Source organism: Ranitomeya variabilis, chromosome 6 (assembly GCF_051348905.1).
Source record: "Ranitomeya variabilis isolate aRanVar5 chromosome 6, aRanVar5.hap1, whole genome shotgun sequence".
NCBI lineage: Eukaryota > Metazoa > Chordata > Amphibia > Anura > Dendrobatidae > Ranitomeya > Ranitomeya variabilis.
Window position 1 is genome coordinate 364,604,963 of NC_135237.1, and position 17,490 is coordinate 364,622,452.

The following is a 17,490-nucleotide window of genomic DNA, read 5'->3' on the forward strand; positions in this document are numbered from 1 at the left end:
TTGGAACGAGAAAGAAAGTTTCCAGCCACCCACCTACAGGCCCAGACACTAAACTGGCACTTTTCCAGGCTGCTTGCTATGGAAATGTAGCCATTTAGGCTTGTTGACACGGAGGTTTTCCGTTGACTTATGGCAGCAGCCATCCCTCAGTACTCAGGTCCCCAGCAGCCACTATTTCCAACATGTGGTGTCCCCACCTTGAACCAGCATGCGTCCAGGAACATCAAATGTACCTTTACCAATGAAGTTACTGGGATTTTCCACCTAACGACTGACACGTGGACAAGCACTTGTGATCAGGGACGAGTCCCAACCTGTAACGGCAATTGTGCTATAGAGGCAGAGGATTGCTGGTCCTACTTCTGTCAGGGTTTCTGCCACCTCCTACACTAGTTCCTGCACCCCCTTGTGCTCCTCCTCATCCTCCATCTCTGATTTGGCATCTCAGAGAATGTCATCCAAATCAGCTGGAAGCTTTGCAGCACTGACTCAGCGAAGCACTAACAGGCTCTGCTAAAGCTAATTTATCTAGTAGACAAACCGCACACCGCAGCAGAGTTATTAAAAGGAATAACAGACCAGACAGATTTGTGACTCTTGTGGCTGAACCTACAACCAGGCATGGTCGTGTGTGATATAGGGCGTAACCTGGTGGTGGCTGTGAAGCTTGGCAAGCTCACATGCGTACCATGCTTGCTCAACTTACTAGATCAGCGGTTCCTGAAAACCTACCCAGATTTGCCAGAGCTTTTGGTCAAGGTACACCACATCAGTGGCCATTTCCACAAGTCAGCTACAGCAGCTCCTGTCTGGCAGCGCAATCAAGTGCCAGCTCGCCAACTTGTGTGCAACGTGTCCACACTGCACATGCTGGCAAGGCTTTGTGAGCAGCAGAGGCCGGTTGTTGAATACCAGCTCCAACGTGCCCATCAGTATTATGGCCAGACTCCACACCTAACAACTGAAGAGTGTTTATGGATGTCTGATATGTGTGCAGTTCTCCAAAACTTTGAGTGGTGATAACGCCATAATCAGTGCAAGGATGCAGCTTCTAAGCCTACTTAACCCCTTCCCGACCCATGACGCCTATGCGGCGTCATGGAATGATCGCATCCCTGCAGATCGGGTGAAAGGGTTAATTCCTATTTTACCCGATCTGCAGGGAGAGGGGGAGTTGTACTTCAGCCTAGGGGGGGTGGCTTTGCCCCCACGTGGCTACGATCGCTCTGATTGGCTGTTGAAAGTGCAACAGCCAATCAGAGCAATTTGCAATATTTCACCTATGAAAATGGTGAAATATTGCAATCCAGCCATGGCCGATGCTGCAATAGCATCTGCCATGGCTGGAAATCATGTACTGGCCCCCCCCACCGCCCCCGATCTCCTCCCCAGTCGTCCGTTCTGTCAGGTACCCCCCTCCGTCCCCCTGTTCGCTCCCCCGTGCTCCTGTCCGCTCCCCCGTGCTCCTGTCCGCTCCCCCCGTCCTCCGATCCCCCCCCCTGTGCTCCGATCCACCCCCCCACCACCCCCTCATACTTACCGATCCTCCCGGTGTCCGGCCGTCTCCTCGCTGGGCGCCGCCATCTTGGAAAATGGCGGGCGCATGCTCAGTACGCCCGCCGAATCTGCAGGCTGGCAGATTCGTTACAGGTACATTTTGATCGCTGTGGTAGGTTCTACCACAGTGATCAAAATAAAAAAATAATAAATAAACCCCCCCCTTTATCACCCCCATAGGTAGGGACAATAATAAAATAAAGAAAATATTTTTTTTTCTTTTACCACTAGGGTTAGGGTTAGAACTAGGGGTAGGGTTAGGGGTAGGGTTAGGGTTACGGGTAGGGTTAGGGTTAGGGGTAGGGTTATGGCATGTGCACACAGAGCGGATCGGCCGCGGATCCGCAGCGGATCGGCCGCGGATCGGCCGCGGATCCGCAGCGGATCGGCCGCGGATCGCAGCGGATCCGCAGCGGATCGGCCGCGGATCCGCAGCGGATCGGCCGCGGATCCGCAGCGGATCGGCCGCGGATCTGCAGCGGATCGGCCGCGGATCCGCAGCGGATCGGCCGCGGATCTGCAGTGGATCCGCAGCGGATCGGCCGCGGATCTGCAGCGGATCGGCAGCGGATCGGCCGCGGATCCGCAGCGGATCGGCCGCGGATCTGCAGCGGATCGGCCGCGGATCCGCAGCGGATCGGCCGCGGATCCGCAGTGGATCCGCAGCGGATTGGCCGCGGATCTGCAGCGGATTGGCAGCGGATTGGCCGCGGATCCGCAGCGGATTGGCCGCTGCGAATTCGAAGCAGTTTTCCATCAGGTTTACAGTACCATGTACACCTAAGGAAAACCAAATCTGCTGTGCCCATGGTGCGGAAAATTCCGTGCAGAAACGCTGCATTGTATTTTCCGCAGCATGTCAATTCTTTGTGCGGATTCCGCAGCGGTTTACACCTGTTCCTCAATAGGAATCCGCCGGTGAAATCCGCACAAAAAAACACTGGAAATCTGCTGTAAATCCGCAGGCAAAACGCAGTGCCTTTTACCTGCAGATTTTTCAAAAATCGTGCGGAAAAATCTCACACGAATCCGCAACGTGGGCACATACCCTTAGGGTTAGGGTTGGAATTAGGGCTAGGGTTGGAAATAGGGTTAAGATTAGGCTTGTGGTTAGGGTTACGGATAGGGTTAGGGGTGTGTTGGGGTTACAGTTGTGGATAGGGTTGGGATTAGGGTTACGGTTGGGATTAGGGTTAGGATTAGGGTTGGAATTAGGGTTACGGGTGTGTTGCGGTTAGGGTTGTGGTTAGGGGTGTGTTGGGGTTAGGGTTGTGATTAGGGTTATGGCTACAGTTGGGATTAGGATTAGGGGTGTGTTGGGGTAAGTGTTGAAGTTAGAATTGAGGGGTTTCCACTGTTTTAGGCACATCAGGGGTCTCCAAACGCAACATGGCGCCACCATTGATTCCAGCCAATCTTGCGTTCAAAAAGTCAAATGGTGCTCCCGCCCTTCCAAGCCCCGACGTGCGCCCAAACAGTGGTTTACCCCCACATTTGGGGTACCAGCGTACTCAGGACAAACTGGGCAACAACTGTTGGGGTCCAATTTCTCCTGTTACCCTTGCAAAAATAAAAAATTACTTGCTAAAACATAATTTTTGAGGAAAGAACAATTATTTTTTATTTTCACGGCTCTGCGTTATAAACTTCTGTGAAGCACTTGGGGGTTGAAAGTGCTCACCACACATCTAGATAAGTTCCTTCGGGGGTCTAGTTTCCAAAATGGGGTCACTTGTGGGGTGTTTCTACTGTTTAAGCACATCAGGGGCTCTGCAAATGCAATGTGACGCCCGCAGACCATTCCATCAAAGTCTGCATTTCAAATGTCACTACTTCCCTTCCGAGCCCTGACGTGTGCCCAAACAGTGGTTTACCCCCACATATGGGGTATCAGCGTACTCACAACAAACTGGGCAACAAATATTGGGGTCCAAATTCTCCTGTTACCCTTGTGAAAATAAAAAATTGCTTGCTAAAACATCTTTTTTGAGGAAAGAAAAATGATTTTTTATTTTCACGGCTCTGCGTTGTAAACTTCTGTGAAGCACTTGGGGGTTGAACGTGCTCACCACACATCTAGATAAGTTCCTTGGGGGGTCTAGTTTCCAAAATGGGGTCACTTGTGGGGGGTTTCTACTGTTTAGGCATATCAGGGGCTCTGCAAACGTAACATGATGCCCGCAGACCATTCCATCAAAGTCTGCATTCCAAAACGTCACTACTTCCCTTCCGAGCCCCGGCATGTACCCAAACAGTGGTTTACCCCCACATATGGGGTATCAGCGTACTCAGGAGAAACTGGACAACAACTTTTGGGGTCCAATTTCTCCTGTTACTCTTGCAAAAATAAAAAATTCTGGGCTAAAAAAATATTTTTGAGGAAAGGAAACACATTTATTATTTTCACGGCTCTGCGTTATAAACTTCTGTGAAGCACTTGGGGGTTCAAAGTGCTCACCACACATCTAGATTAGTTCCTTGGGAGGTCTAGTTTCCAAAATGGGGCCACTTGTGCGGGAGCTCCAATGTTTAGGCACACAGGGGCTCTCCAAACGCGACATGGTGTCCGCTAATGATTGGAGCTAATTTTCCATTCAAAAAGCCAAATGGCGTGCCTTCCCTTCCGAGCCCTGCCGTGCGCCCAAACAGTGGTTTACCCCCACATATGGGGTATCATCGTACTCAGGACAAACTGGACAACAACATTTGGGGTCCAATTTCTCCTATTACCCTTGGGAAAATAAAAAATTCTGGGCTAAAAATCATTTTTGAGGAAAGAAAAATTATTTTTTTATTTTCACGGCTCTGCGTTATAAACTTCTGTGAAGCACCTGGGGGTTATAAGTGTTTACTATGCATCTAGATAAGTTCCTTGGGGGGTCTAGTTTCCAAAATGGGGTCACTTGTAGGGGAGCTCCAATGTTTAGGCACACAGGGGCTCTCCAAACGCGACATGGTGTCCGCTAACGATTGGAGCTAATTTTCCATTCAAAAAGTCAAATGGCACGCCTCCCCTTCCGAGCCTTGCCGTGCACCCAAACAGTGGTTTACCCCCACATATGAGGTATCGGCATACTCAGGAGAAATTGCCCAACAAATTTTAGGATCCATTTTATCCTGTTGCCCATGTGAAAATGAAAGAATTGAGGCTAAAAGAAATTTTGTGTGAAAAAAAAGTACTTTTTCATTTTTGCGGATCAATTTGTGAAGCACCTGGGGGTTTAAAGTGCTCACTATGCCTCTAGATGAGTTCCTTGGGGGGTCTACTTTCCAAAATGGGGTCACTTGTGGAGGAGCTCCAATGTTTAGGCACACAGGGGCTTTCCAAACGCGACATGGTGTCCGCTAACGATGGAGATAATTTTTCATTCAAAAAGTCAAATGGCGCTCCTTCCCTTCCGAGCCTTACCATGTGCCCAAACAGTGGTTTACCCCCACATGTGAGGTATTGGTGTACTCAGGAGAAATTGCCCAACAAAATTTAGGATCCATTTTATCCTGTTGCCCATGTGAAAATGAAAAAATTGAGGCTAAAATAATTTTTTCGTGAAAAAAAAGTACTTTTTCATTTTTACGGATCAATTTGTGAAGCACCTGGGGGTTTAAAGTGCTCACTATGCTTCTAGATAAGTTCCTTGGGGGGTCTAGTTTCCAAAATGGGGTCACTTGTGGGGGAGCTCCAATGTTTAGGCACACGGGGGCTCTCCAAACGCGACATGGTGTCCGCTAAAGATTGGAGCCAATTTTTCATTGAAAAAGTCAAATGGCGCTCCTTCCCTTCCGAGCCCTGCCGTGCGCCCAAACAGTGGTTTACCCCCACATATGAGGTATCAGCGTACTCAGGACAAATTGGACAACAACGTCCGTGGTCCAGTTTCTCCTTTTACCCTTGGGAAAATAAAAATTTTTTTGCTAAAATATCATTTTTGTGACTAAAAAGTTAAATGTTCATTTTTTACTTCCATGTTGCTTCTGCTGCTGTGAAACACCTGAAGGGTTAATAAACTTCTTGAATGTGGTTTTGAGCACCTTGAGGGGTGCAGTTTTTAGAATGGTGTCACTTTTGGGTATTTTCAGCCATATAGAACCCTAAGGCCATGTTCACACGATCCTTTTTTTGATCCTTTTTTTTTTCAGGTCCTGATTTGGAAAACCCGCTGTGCAGGGTACAGTACAATGTTACCCTATGGAAAACAAAAGCTGCTGTGCCCACTATCCTTTTTTTCTCAGGCAAATCTGCGCGGATTTGCCTGCAGAAAAAAAGAAGTACCATGTCACTTCTTTCTGCGGATTCAGCTCCTGTTTTCAACAAGCACCAATAGGAAAGTGCTGTTGAAAACCCGCAGAGGAATCTGCAGAAGAAACTGCAGGAAAATCAGCAGTGCAGTTTTGCACTGCGGGTTTTCCAAATCAGGACCTGAAAAAAAAAGGATAAAAAAAGGATCAAAAAAAGGATCGTGTGAACATAGCCTCAAACTGACTTCAAATGTGAGGTGATCCCTAAAAAAAATGGTTTTGTAAATTTTGTTGTAAAAATGAGAAATCACTGGTCAAATTTTAACCCTTATAACTTCCTAGCAAAAAAAAAATTTGTTTCCAAAATTGTGCTGATGTAAAGTAGACATGTGGGAAATGTTATTTATTAACTATTTTGTGTCACATAACTCTCTGGTTTAACAGAATAAAAATTCAAAATGTGAAAATTGCGAAATTTTCAAAATTTTTGCCAAATTTCCGTTTTTTTCACAAATAAACTCAGAAATTATCGACCTAAATTTACCACTATCATGAAGCCCAATATGTCACGAAAAAACAATCTCAGAATCGCTAGGATCCGTTGAAGCGTTCCTGAGTTATTACCTCATAAAGGGACACTGGTCAGAATTGCAAAAAACGGCAAGGTCATGAAGGGGTTAAATACTTGCTGATCACAATTAAAAATGAAGCTTTGCTTGCAAATCATAGAGATAGTACCCAGCCCAGCCTCATCTCATCTGCTCAGCACAGATTGAGTAACAATGAGGAGGAGGATGCTGAAGAGGAGGAACATTAGCTGATTGACAGTGTAACAGAAGCTAGTACCCACACAAGCTTTGTCCCGTCTCTCCTATGTGTATGGGCTGAAGAGGAATTTAGGGAAAAGGAGGAGATGGAGAATTGTCATCATTGTGGAGACAGGGAAGTGTTGGCTGTAGGGAGCTTGATACATATGACCAATTTTATGAATCGTTGCCTTTCCTGTGGCCCTCATTGCTCATACTGCTAGACCCACGCTACAAGGAGGACCTGGCATCTCTCATTCCTGAGACTCAGATGTCTGCTAAAATGGTGATATGCCTGAAGGCCATTGTGGAAAATATGTTGAAAATATTCCCATCAGAAAACTCCAGCTGCAGGGGGCCAGCATACTTGCCCAAAAAGGAAAAGAGGAGAGGGAGACAGACACCAGGTACAGCAGAGTCAGAGATACACTGTCAAAGTCCTGGGTCAATTTCATGACACCCTTCCAGCGTTCAGTCTCTAATGACAGGGTATTTTTGACAAGAAGAGAAAAGTTTTTAAAGATGCTCAAGCAATACTTGGCAGACCAAACCAGTGTACTCCCTAATTATTCTGCGAACTACTGGCTCTCAAAGATGGACACCTGGTATGATTTGTCCCTGTATGCCTTGGAGATGTTGTGCTGCTTTGCCATTAGCATCTTGTCTAGTGCACCCCTGCATGGTATCCCCTTCTCCCTCTATGCAGGTTTGCCGGCTCAATTACTGCTCCGGCTCTCAGCATGGTCTCTGGAAAGCTCCTGCTCCCTGTCCCTACCTGGTCCTGACCCAGCCCTCAGCGCGGTCCCTGGCATGCTCCTGCTCCCTGTCACTTCCTGGTCCTGTTCCAGTGGCGTGGCTAGCACATGCATGCACACACTCCCCCGTTCTTAAAGGGGCAGATGGTGCATATACAAACTATCCTCAGCTTGTAGCATTTAGTATAATTTAGTGCACCTGCAAGATGACTCCCAGTCAATATCTGGGAGGCATATTGTATTAAAGACTACCTCTTCCCTAGGAAGTCGCCAAGCAATGTGTAGAGTCATTAGTGAGTAAGGTGTTCAACTAGTGAGTTGTGAAATCCCCTGGTTCCATTGCAGCCATTGTTCTGAACCTGTATCCCTGGTCCCGGTTTGGCCTGTCCTGTATCCGTAGTCTCCTGGTCCTGGTGTGGCCAGCCCTGTATCCATTGTCCCCTGGTCCCTGAGTGGCTATTATTGCATCCCTAGTCCCCTGGTATTGATGTGGCCAGTTCTGTATCCTTTTTCCCCTGTTCCCATAGCAGCCAGTGCCTGACCCTCATCCTCTTGTCCTAGAGCGGCAAGTGCCTGAACCTCGTTGCCTGGTCCCGGAGCAGTCAGTGCCTGAACATCATACCCTTGTCCCGGTGTGGCCAGTTCCTGAACATTGTCCCTTGATCCATGTGTGGCCAAACCCTGATCCAGTATCCTAGACCGGCGTGTTGAGGTGCCCGAACTTACTAGTCTGAATGGAGACCTAGCCCTAATCAGTGTCAGCATATCTGACCAATGGGATCAGGAGCTGCAGTACCAGGCTCTGTATAAGAGTGGTACCTGGGATAAAATTTGGCCAAATTATATATTCCCATCAGCCATCCTCAAGGTGGTCTCAAAGAATGATGGGTAACTACGTGTGTGAATACCTCTCAGGCTGATGTCTGAATTCCTGGGTGAATGTGGACATCTCTCTCAGTAGGTGTCAACACTCACCCAGGAATTCAGACATCAGCCTAAGAGAGATATTCACACACGTAGGGACCCATCAATCTTTAAGACCACCTTGATGATGGAAGATGGGCAGATATTTTGGGCAAATTTTATGCTAAGCATCTCATTTTTTTTCCTAATATTTAAAAGCCGTATTGCATTTCATCTTTCATATATTTCATATTACCACATTATAGAGGATATTGTGGATGTAGTCCGCGCTGCCGATAATTATATAAAGTCGAGGTGTTTCAAATAGACAAAAGTGGTTTAATTCAACGGGTTTCAAGGCTCAAATAACCTCTTCCTCAGGACATAACCACAAGTCAGAGCAGACTACATCCACAAAATCCTCTATCTTGTTGTATCTGACACAGTCTCTGGCAGACCCGTGGATTTGCTGCAGCTGGAATCCTCATTGAGATCTATATGCCTTACCAATAGATCTATCAGGTTAGTGCAATTTGAATTGAATGAAATTTGTGTCCATTGGATAAGACCCTATTGCGGTGATCTCTCCTACAGTTTATTCCATATATTTCACATTGACATGATTTAGCATGAAAGAGTGCAACTTTGTTTTGTATATTGTTTATGGAGGTAGCTCCTCCTGGTGTGCACCTATTCACACTAGTTTGGATATGCCAGTCAGTTTTTTGCCATTTTGTCAGGAGTGGAACCTGGCGGCTAGAAGCAGCCCAGTCTGTCTCCACCTTCAAGAGCTCCAGTGAACACCAGGTAGCCTCTTAGCCACACCCCTTCCTGGGCAGGCCCGGCCCTGTGGCACAGTGGGTCCATAAATTCACATGAGCCACGGTTGGACACAACAGTTTAAGTGGCCCTGCAATAGCCACAAGATTTAGCAGTACCACTACATGACAACTTAAGTAGAATGTGTATGAGGCCTTCCTTTATGTCTAATACAGGATGTATCTGAATCCATCTTCCATCAAATTTTTGGCAGACATTGCCAATTTCTTAATGTAAATTTCAATTTTGGCTTACTTAAACTATTTTTTTTAAAGGTTTTTTAAATTGTGCCTGATATACAAATCATTATACAGGAAAGAATTTCCCAAACATTTTTTTTCTTCCTGTAAATTTCTTGTCGATTTTGATTGTTTTATTGTCAATCCTTAAATTGGAGTAAAAGTGTGACACCGTTGTTCTCAGCAGGGATCTGTGAGTCTGAGATGCTTCCAGGGGTCTTCCCCCTGCTATTCTCCTTTCATTCAGCACTTTTACCATCCATTTCAATATTTTCACTGCCCACAGACTTCCTTCTAGGGTCTTCAAGAAAAATTGACTCCCATTATATTTGTTAAGCTCCAAATAGCAGCTACTTAGTAGGACAGAGAGGGAAACACCCATTAATGGATCTTAAAGCACTCCCCAAGGCAGGTAGAAAAGAAACACAAGTAGTGATGCTGAGCTCATAGTGAGAGCTATGTTATACTCCAGGTAAGAAAAAATAGTTGCACTCTATTCCAAATAAAGTGCTGACCTTTTATTGAAGCATGAAATTGCTAAGTTGGGCAGATGAAAACCCAATCGGCCCATGCTGTTTCGCATCACCACACGCTTTCTCAAGGCCTAATGGCCTTTGAAGAGTTGACCAGGAACTATGAATCCCAAATGACTGGTCAGACAGTGGTTCATGGCAGGCTCTCCCCACAATGACTAAAACTGTCAAAGCAGCCTCACTGGAGCGTAGTGATGTATTTCTTTAGTAACTATGGCTTTTTTAAAAAAAATTATTACAATTTTTTCCTTTGGTACCTTTAGGGTATGTGCTCCCAGTGACTCTTAAGAGCTGGCATCCCTGCATTGTCTTTGAAGCTAAAGAAACCTCTGGAAAATGCCAGTGGTGTTTTCTCTGACTTGTCTCGATTGCTGTCATCTCTTTCGCTGTTTTTGCAGCTACTCTCCTGCAGTTTTTTTTATTCATTTAATGCATAAGATAGTGGGAGGTACCAAGTAGAAGCCACCTTAACAATGATCGGGTCACTTCTTTTAGCCACTACACATCGTTCACAGCCTTCAGTGAATAAGAGTAGCTGCAATGAATATATATCACATATTTCATATGTGCATTTTTTAATGCTTACTGTATGCTTTATTTTCTTTCTTTTTTTCTTTTAACAAGAGAAATCTGCCTGAAAAAAGTGGTTGACCCTACCCTCAATAGCAGAATTCAAAATCTGGTGCATAATTCTTTAAAGCTATTTTGCACTTGATTTAATTTGTGCCTTTGTATGTTTCTTTGTTATGTTTTCTTCTCAGGAAATCATGATTTGAAGCATGTATTATTATATGGCATTTTTTTCTTCTTAATAACACAGGCTTCTCTAATTATATGAGAAATTCAACCAATTGTGTATAGAACAATATGCTTTATTAAATGCAAAACAAATATGTCTGTTCAGTTAAACATATATTTTCACAACATGGAACAGTTGATTTAATATCAAAATGAAAGCCCCCATTGTGAGATATATTGAAAGCTGTATTCTCAAGGACAGCAGCATGGATATATAATTCGAGGTAGAATTGTAAATGTAAACGCAAAAAGTAAATAATGTATCATGGGAAATATAATTAAAAGGATGTGGTTATGGGGAAAATACAAATGGATTTTAGTTATCAAATGTCTGCTACTAATAATATAAATAATATATACAATATGTTGCATGCCCGCAGCAGGAAAAGTACTGGAGGAGCTGTGCGTCTCTCCCAAGTTTTTAAGATGGGTGAAATAAAAGAATCCTCAGCAAAATTAGTTCTTGATTGTTGAGTATTTGTAGCAGATTCTTTTTCAGCAAAAATCTGAATATTGTCAGGAAAAATACTCTAGGAAATACGCTAATTTTTTTATGCATCTTTGCTTGCGTCTTATCCCCATTCATTTAAATGGGTGAAAAAACGATGTAAGATTCTTTAAAGAATTGACTAGCTGCAAATGTCAAAAAACATTTTGATGGTTCAGGTCCGCATGAAAAAAATAAGCAGCATGCACATGAGATGTAGGAAATTTAATTTACTTCGCAGATACTGTATAATTATGCTTTTTTTCTGCTGCAAAAATGTATGGAAAAAAGACAGCAAAAACATATGTGAACAAGACAAGACCTAAGAGTATGGTTTTATCCTGGATTTGTATTGCAAGGCAGATAGGTTGGTAGTGAAACCTACCACTTTCTCTACTTCCTGAATGGGACCTCTTAAAGGCAAGGCAGACAGACTCAGATCAAGGAATGATACATGGAGAAGTTGTATCAAGTCTGATCTATGGACATCCTGTGTTTTGGGAATTTTTTGCAGATGTAGTAAGTTGCACCACCTAGATGGGCATGTATAAATAAAGCCATATCTGAACTTTTATATTTGCACTCTGAAATCTGGTCATTGCCAACCATGTCCACAACTCTGGATCCTCTACTATGTAAGAAAAAATGCATCATATGCAGCATTGATGTGAAAGGCTTAGGACCAGGTTTTGCTGTTCTCCCAAGTCTACAAAGGATAATGGTTAGTGATGAGCGAATATACTCGTTACTCGAGATTTCTCGAGCATGTTCGGGGGTCCCTGAGTATTTTTCAGTGCTCGGAGTTTTAGTTTCTAGCACCACGGCTGAATGATTTACATCTGTTATCCAGCATAAGTACATGTGGGGGTTGCCTGGTTGATAGGGAATCCCCAAATGTACTTATGCTGGCTAACAGATGTAAATCATTCAGCTACGGCAAGAAAAACTAAATAATAATAATATTTTTTATTTATATAGCGCCAACATATTCCGCAGCACATTACAATTAAGCGGGGACATGTACAGACAAATTCAGTACAAGTTAAGACAATTTAAACAGTGACATTAGGGGTAAGGTCCCTGCTCGCAAGCTTACAATCTACAAGGAAATGGGGGGGACACAATAGGTGAAAAGTGCTTGTTATTTCAGGTCTGGCAATTATAATAAATAGGGATTTTCATATAAAGCTGCATGATCCGGTCATAAGCCCGTGTGTTTAAGTGCAATAGTCAAGTATCAAGTGCAGTTATCATGTGCATGGAGGGTGTGGAGACAGATGAATAGTAGGGTGCAGATTTAGAGTAATATTTGGAAGGAGGGAACAGGGCAAAGTTAGTTTACTGGGTAGTTGATGTGGTAGGCTTGTTTGAAGAGATGGGTTTTTAAAGCGCTCTTGAATAGGTCGGGACTAGGTATCAGTCTGATCGTCTGGGGAAGTGCATTCCAGAGAGCTGGCGCAGCACGAGAGAAGTCTTGGAGACGGAGGTGCGAGGTTCGGATTACAAGGGATGTTAGTCTTAGGTCATTTGTAGAATGGAGGGCACATGTAGGGGGATAGACAGAGATGAGAGAGGAGATATAGTGCGGTGCAGAACTGTGGAGGGCTTTGTGGGTGAGAGAGATGAGTTTATACTGGACCCTGTTGTGAAATTGGATTCTGGGCTCCCCCGGTGGCCACTTGTGGAATTGTACTTGTGTGCATCATCCCCTCTGTTCACCTGCTCCTATCAGGATGTGGGAGTCGCTATATTACCTTGCTCCTCTGTCAGTTTCATGCCGGTCAACAATGTAATCAGAAGCCTTCTGTGCATGTTCCTGCTACTAGACAACTCCTAGCTAAGTTGGACTTTTGTCCTTGTGTGTTTTTGCATTTTGTTCCTGTTCACAGCTGCTGTTTCGTTACTGTGTCTGGAAAGCTCTTGTGAGCGGAAATTGCCACTCTGGTGTTATGAGTTAATGCTAGAGTCTTAAAGTAATTTCTGGATGGTGTTTTGATAGGGTTTTCTGCTGACCATGAAAGTGCCCTTTCTGTCTTCATGCTATCTAGTAAGCGGACCTCGATTTTGCTAAACCTATTTTCATACTTCGTTTGTCATTTCATCTAAAATCACCGCCAATATATGTGGGGGCCTCTGTCTGCCTTTTGGGAAAATTTCTCTAGAGGTGAGCCAGGACTGTCTTTTCCTCTGCTAGGATTAGGTAGTTCTCCGGCTGGCGCTGGGCATCTAGGGATAAAAAAAACGTAGGCATGCTACCCGGCCACTTCTAGTTGTGCGGCAGGTTTAGTTCATGGTCAGTATAGTTTCCATCTTCCAAGAGCTAGTTCTCATATATGCTGGGCTATGTTCTCTCGCCATTGAGAATCATGACAGTTTGACCGGCCCAAAAAAGGGTTAAATTACTGGCTGAGAAAGGAGAGAAAAAAGAAGTCTGCTACAATTTTTTTTTTTTTTTTTCCCTCTAGTTCTGAGTGTGCTCTTAATTGAATCATTTGCTAGTCTGCCTATACTGCAGCCTTCCTCTCTTTCTCTCCTTCTAATCCTTGAATGGCTCTGTGTTCACCTGTTTCAAATGGATCTTCAGAGTGTAGCTACAGGTTTGAATAATCTCGCCACAAAGGTACAAAATTTGCAAGATTTTGTTGTTCATGCACCTATGTCTGAGCCTAGAATTCCTTTGCCTGAATTCTTCTCGGGGAATAGATCTCACTTTCAAAATTTTAAAAATAATTGCAAATTGTTTTTGTCCCTGAAGTCTCGCTCTGCCGGAGACCCTGCACAGCAGGTCAGGATTGTAATTTCCTTGCTCCGGGGCGACCCTCAGGACTGGGCTTTTGCATTGGCACCAGGGGATCCTGCGTTGCTCAATGTGGATGCGTTTTTTCTGGCCTTGGGGTTGCTTTATGAGGAACCTCATTTAGAGCTTCAGGCGGATGCCCTTTCTAGGAGTTTTGAGCCTGACTCCCCTGGTAATTCTGAGCCCACAGGTATCCTTAAAGATGGAGTGATATTGTCTGCCGTTTCTCCAGACCTGCGGCGGGCCTTGCAGGAGTTTCAGGCGGATAGACCTGATCGTTGCCCACCTGGTAGACTGTTTGTTCCTGATGATTGGACCAGTAGAGTCATCTCTGAGGTTCATTCTTCTGCGTTGGCAGGTCATCCTGGAATCTTTGGTACCAGGGATTTGGTGGCAAGGTCCTTCTGGTGGCCTTCCCTGTCACGAGATGTGCGAGGCTTTGTGCAGTCTTGTGACGTTTGTGCTCGGGCCAAGCCTTGTTGTTCTCGGGCTAGTGGATTGTTGTTACCCTTGCCTATCCCGAAGAGGCCTTGGACGCACATCTCGATGGATTTTATTTCGGATCTGCCTGTTTCTCAGAAGATGTCTGTCATCTGGGTGGTGTGTGACCGTTTCTCTAAGATGGTCCATCTGGTTCCCTTGCCTAAGTTGCCTTCTTCTTCCGAGTTGGTTCCTCTGTTTTTTCAAAATGTTGTTCGTTTGCATGGTATTCCGGAGAATATCGTTTCTGACAGAGGGACCCAATTCGTGTCTAGATTTTGGCGGGCATTCTGTGCTAGGATGGGCATAGATTTGTCTTTTTCGTCTGCTTTCCATCCTCAGACTAATGGCCAGACCGAGCGGACTAATCAGACCTTGGAGACATATTTGAGGTGTTTTGTGTCTGCGGATCAGGATGATTGGGTTGCTTTTTTGCCTTTGGCGGAGTTCGCCCTCAATAATCGGGCCAGCTCTGCCACCTTGGTGTCCCCGTTTTTCTGTAATTCGGGGTTTCATCCTCGATTTTCCTCCGGTCAAGTGGAATCTTCGGATTGTCCTGGAGTGGATGCTGTGGTGGAGAGGTTGCATCAGATTTGGGGGCAGGTGGTGGACAATTTGAAGTTGTCCCAGGAGAAGACTCAGCTTTTTGCCAACCGCCGTCGTCGTGTTGGTCCTCGGCTTTGTGTTGGGGACCTGGTGTGGTTGTCTTCTCGTTTTGTCCCTATGAGGGTTTCTTCTCCTAAGTTTAAGCCTCGGTTCATCGGCCCGTACAAGATATTGGAGATTCTTAACCCTGTGTCCTTCCGTTTGGACCTCCCTGCATCCTTTTCGATTCATAATGTTTTTCATCGGTCATTGTTGCGCAGGTATGAGGTACCGGCTGTGCCTTCCGTTGAGCCTCCTGCTCCGGTGTTGGTTGAGGGTGAGTTGGAGTACGTTGTGGAAAAGATCTTGGACTCTCGTGTTTCCAGACGGAAACTCCAGTATCTGGTCAAATGGAAGGGATACGGTCAGGAGGATAATTCTTGGGTCACTGCCTCTGATGTTCATGCCTCCGATCTTGTCCGTGCCTTTCATAGGGCTCATCCTGATCGCCCTGGTGGTTCTGGTGAGGGTTCGGTGCCCCCTCCTTGAGGGGGGGTACTGTTGTGAAATTGGATTCTGGGCTCCCCCGGTGGCCACTTGTGGAATTGTACTTGTGTGCATCATCCCCTCTGTTCACCTGCTCCTATCAGGATGTGGGAGTCGCTATATTACCTTGCTCCTCTGTCAGTTTCATGCCGGTCAACAATGTAATCAGAAGCCTTCTGTGCATGTTCCTGCTACTAGACAACTCCTAGCTAAGTTGGACTTTTGTCCTTGTGTGTTTTTGCATTTTGTTCCTGTTCACAGCTGCTGTTTCGTTACTGTGTCTGGAAAGCTCTTGTGAGCGGAAATTGCCACTCTGGTGTTATGAGTTAATGCTAGAGTCTTAAAGTAATTTCTGGATGGTGTTTTGATAGGGTTTTCTGCTGACCATGAAAGTGCCCTTTCTGTCTTCATGCTATCTAGTAAGCAGACCTCGATTTTGCTAAACCTATTTTCATACTTCGTTTGTCATTTCATCTAAAATCACCGCCAATATATGTGGGGGCCTCTGTCTGCCTTTTGGGAAAATTTCTCTAGAGGTGAGCCAGGACTGTCTTTTCCTCTGCTAGGATTAGGTAGTTCTCCGGCTGGCGCTGGGCATCTAGGGATAAAAAAAACGTAGGCATGCTACCCGGCCACTTCTAGTTGTGCGGCAGGTTTAGTTCATGGTCAGTATAGTTTCCATCTTCCAAGAGCTAGTTCTCATATATGCTGGGCTATGTTCTCTCGCCATTGAGAATCATGACAGGACCCTGTAGTGAATGGGTAGCCAGTGAAATGACTGGCACAAGATGGAGGCATCGGTGAAGCAGCTGGACAGAAATATGACCCTGGCTGCCGCATTCAAGATGGATTGGTGAGGAGAAAGTTTGGTAAGAGGGAGACTGATCAGAAGAGAGTTGCAGTAGTCCAGACGAGAATGAATAAGAGCGACAGTAAGAGTCTTAGCAGTTTCAAAGGTGAGAAAAGGTCGGATTCTGGAGATGTTTTTAAGATGCAGGTGACAGGAGCGAGTGAGTGATCGGATATAGGGAGTAAAGGAAAGTTCGGTGTCGACTATAACCCTACGACAGCGGGCATGCTGCTTGGGAGTTATGGTTGAACCCTCCAGGGTAATTTCGATGTTGGGTAGAGTGAGGTTAGTAGAAGGGAGAAACACAAGTTGTTCAGTTTTGGAGAGATTTAGTTTCAGATAGAGGGAGGACATAATGTTAGAGACAGCAGACAGACAATCCTTGGTATTTTAAATTAGGGTAGGGGTGACATCAGGGGAAGAAGTGTATAATTGGGTATTGCCAGCATAGAGATGGTACTGGAACCCAAATCTGTTGATTGTCCAATAGAGGCAGTGTATAGAGAGAAAGGGAGGGGTCCTAGGACTGAGCCCTGCCGAACCCCGATAGTAAGGGGATGAGGAGAGGAAGAGGAGCCAGGAAAAGATACAGTGAAGGAGCCGTCAGAGAGGTAGGAGGAGAACCAGGAGAGGGCTGTGTCCCTGAGGCCTATGGAGCGGAGCATAGTGAGAAGGAGCTGGTGATCCACAGTGTCAAAAGCGGCAGATAGATACAAGAGAATCAGCAGAGAGCAATGACCTTTGGATTTAGCTGTTATTTGATTATTAGAGACTTTATTGAGGGCAGTTTCAGTGGAGTGTAAAGAGTGGAAACCAGATTGTAAGGGGTCAAGAAGAGAGTTATCTGAGAGATAGCGGATTAGATGGGAGTGGACCAAGCATTCCAGGAGTTTAGAGATGAAGGAAAGGTTAGAGACAGGTCTGTAGTTAGCAGTGCAGTTCTGGTCCAGGGATGGCTTTTTAAGTAAAGGGGTAATGACGGCATGTTTAAATGAGGAGGGAAAGATACCTGAAGAAAGAGAGAGGTTAAATATTTTAGTTAGGTGAGTGGTGACCACTGGTGAGAGAGACTGCAGGAGAGGTGAAGGAATGGGGTCAC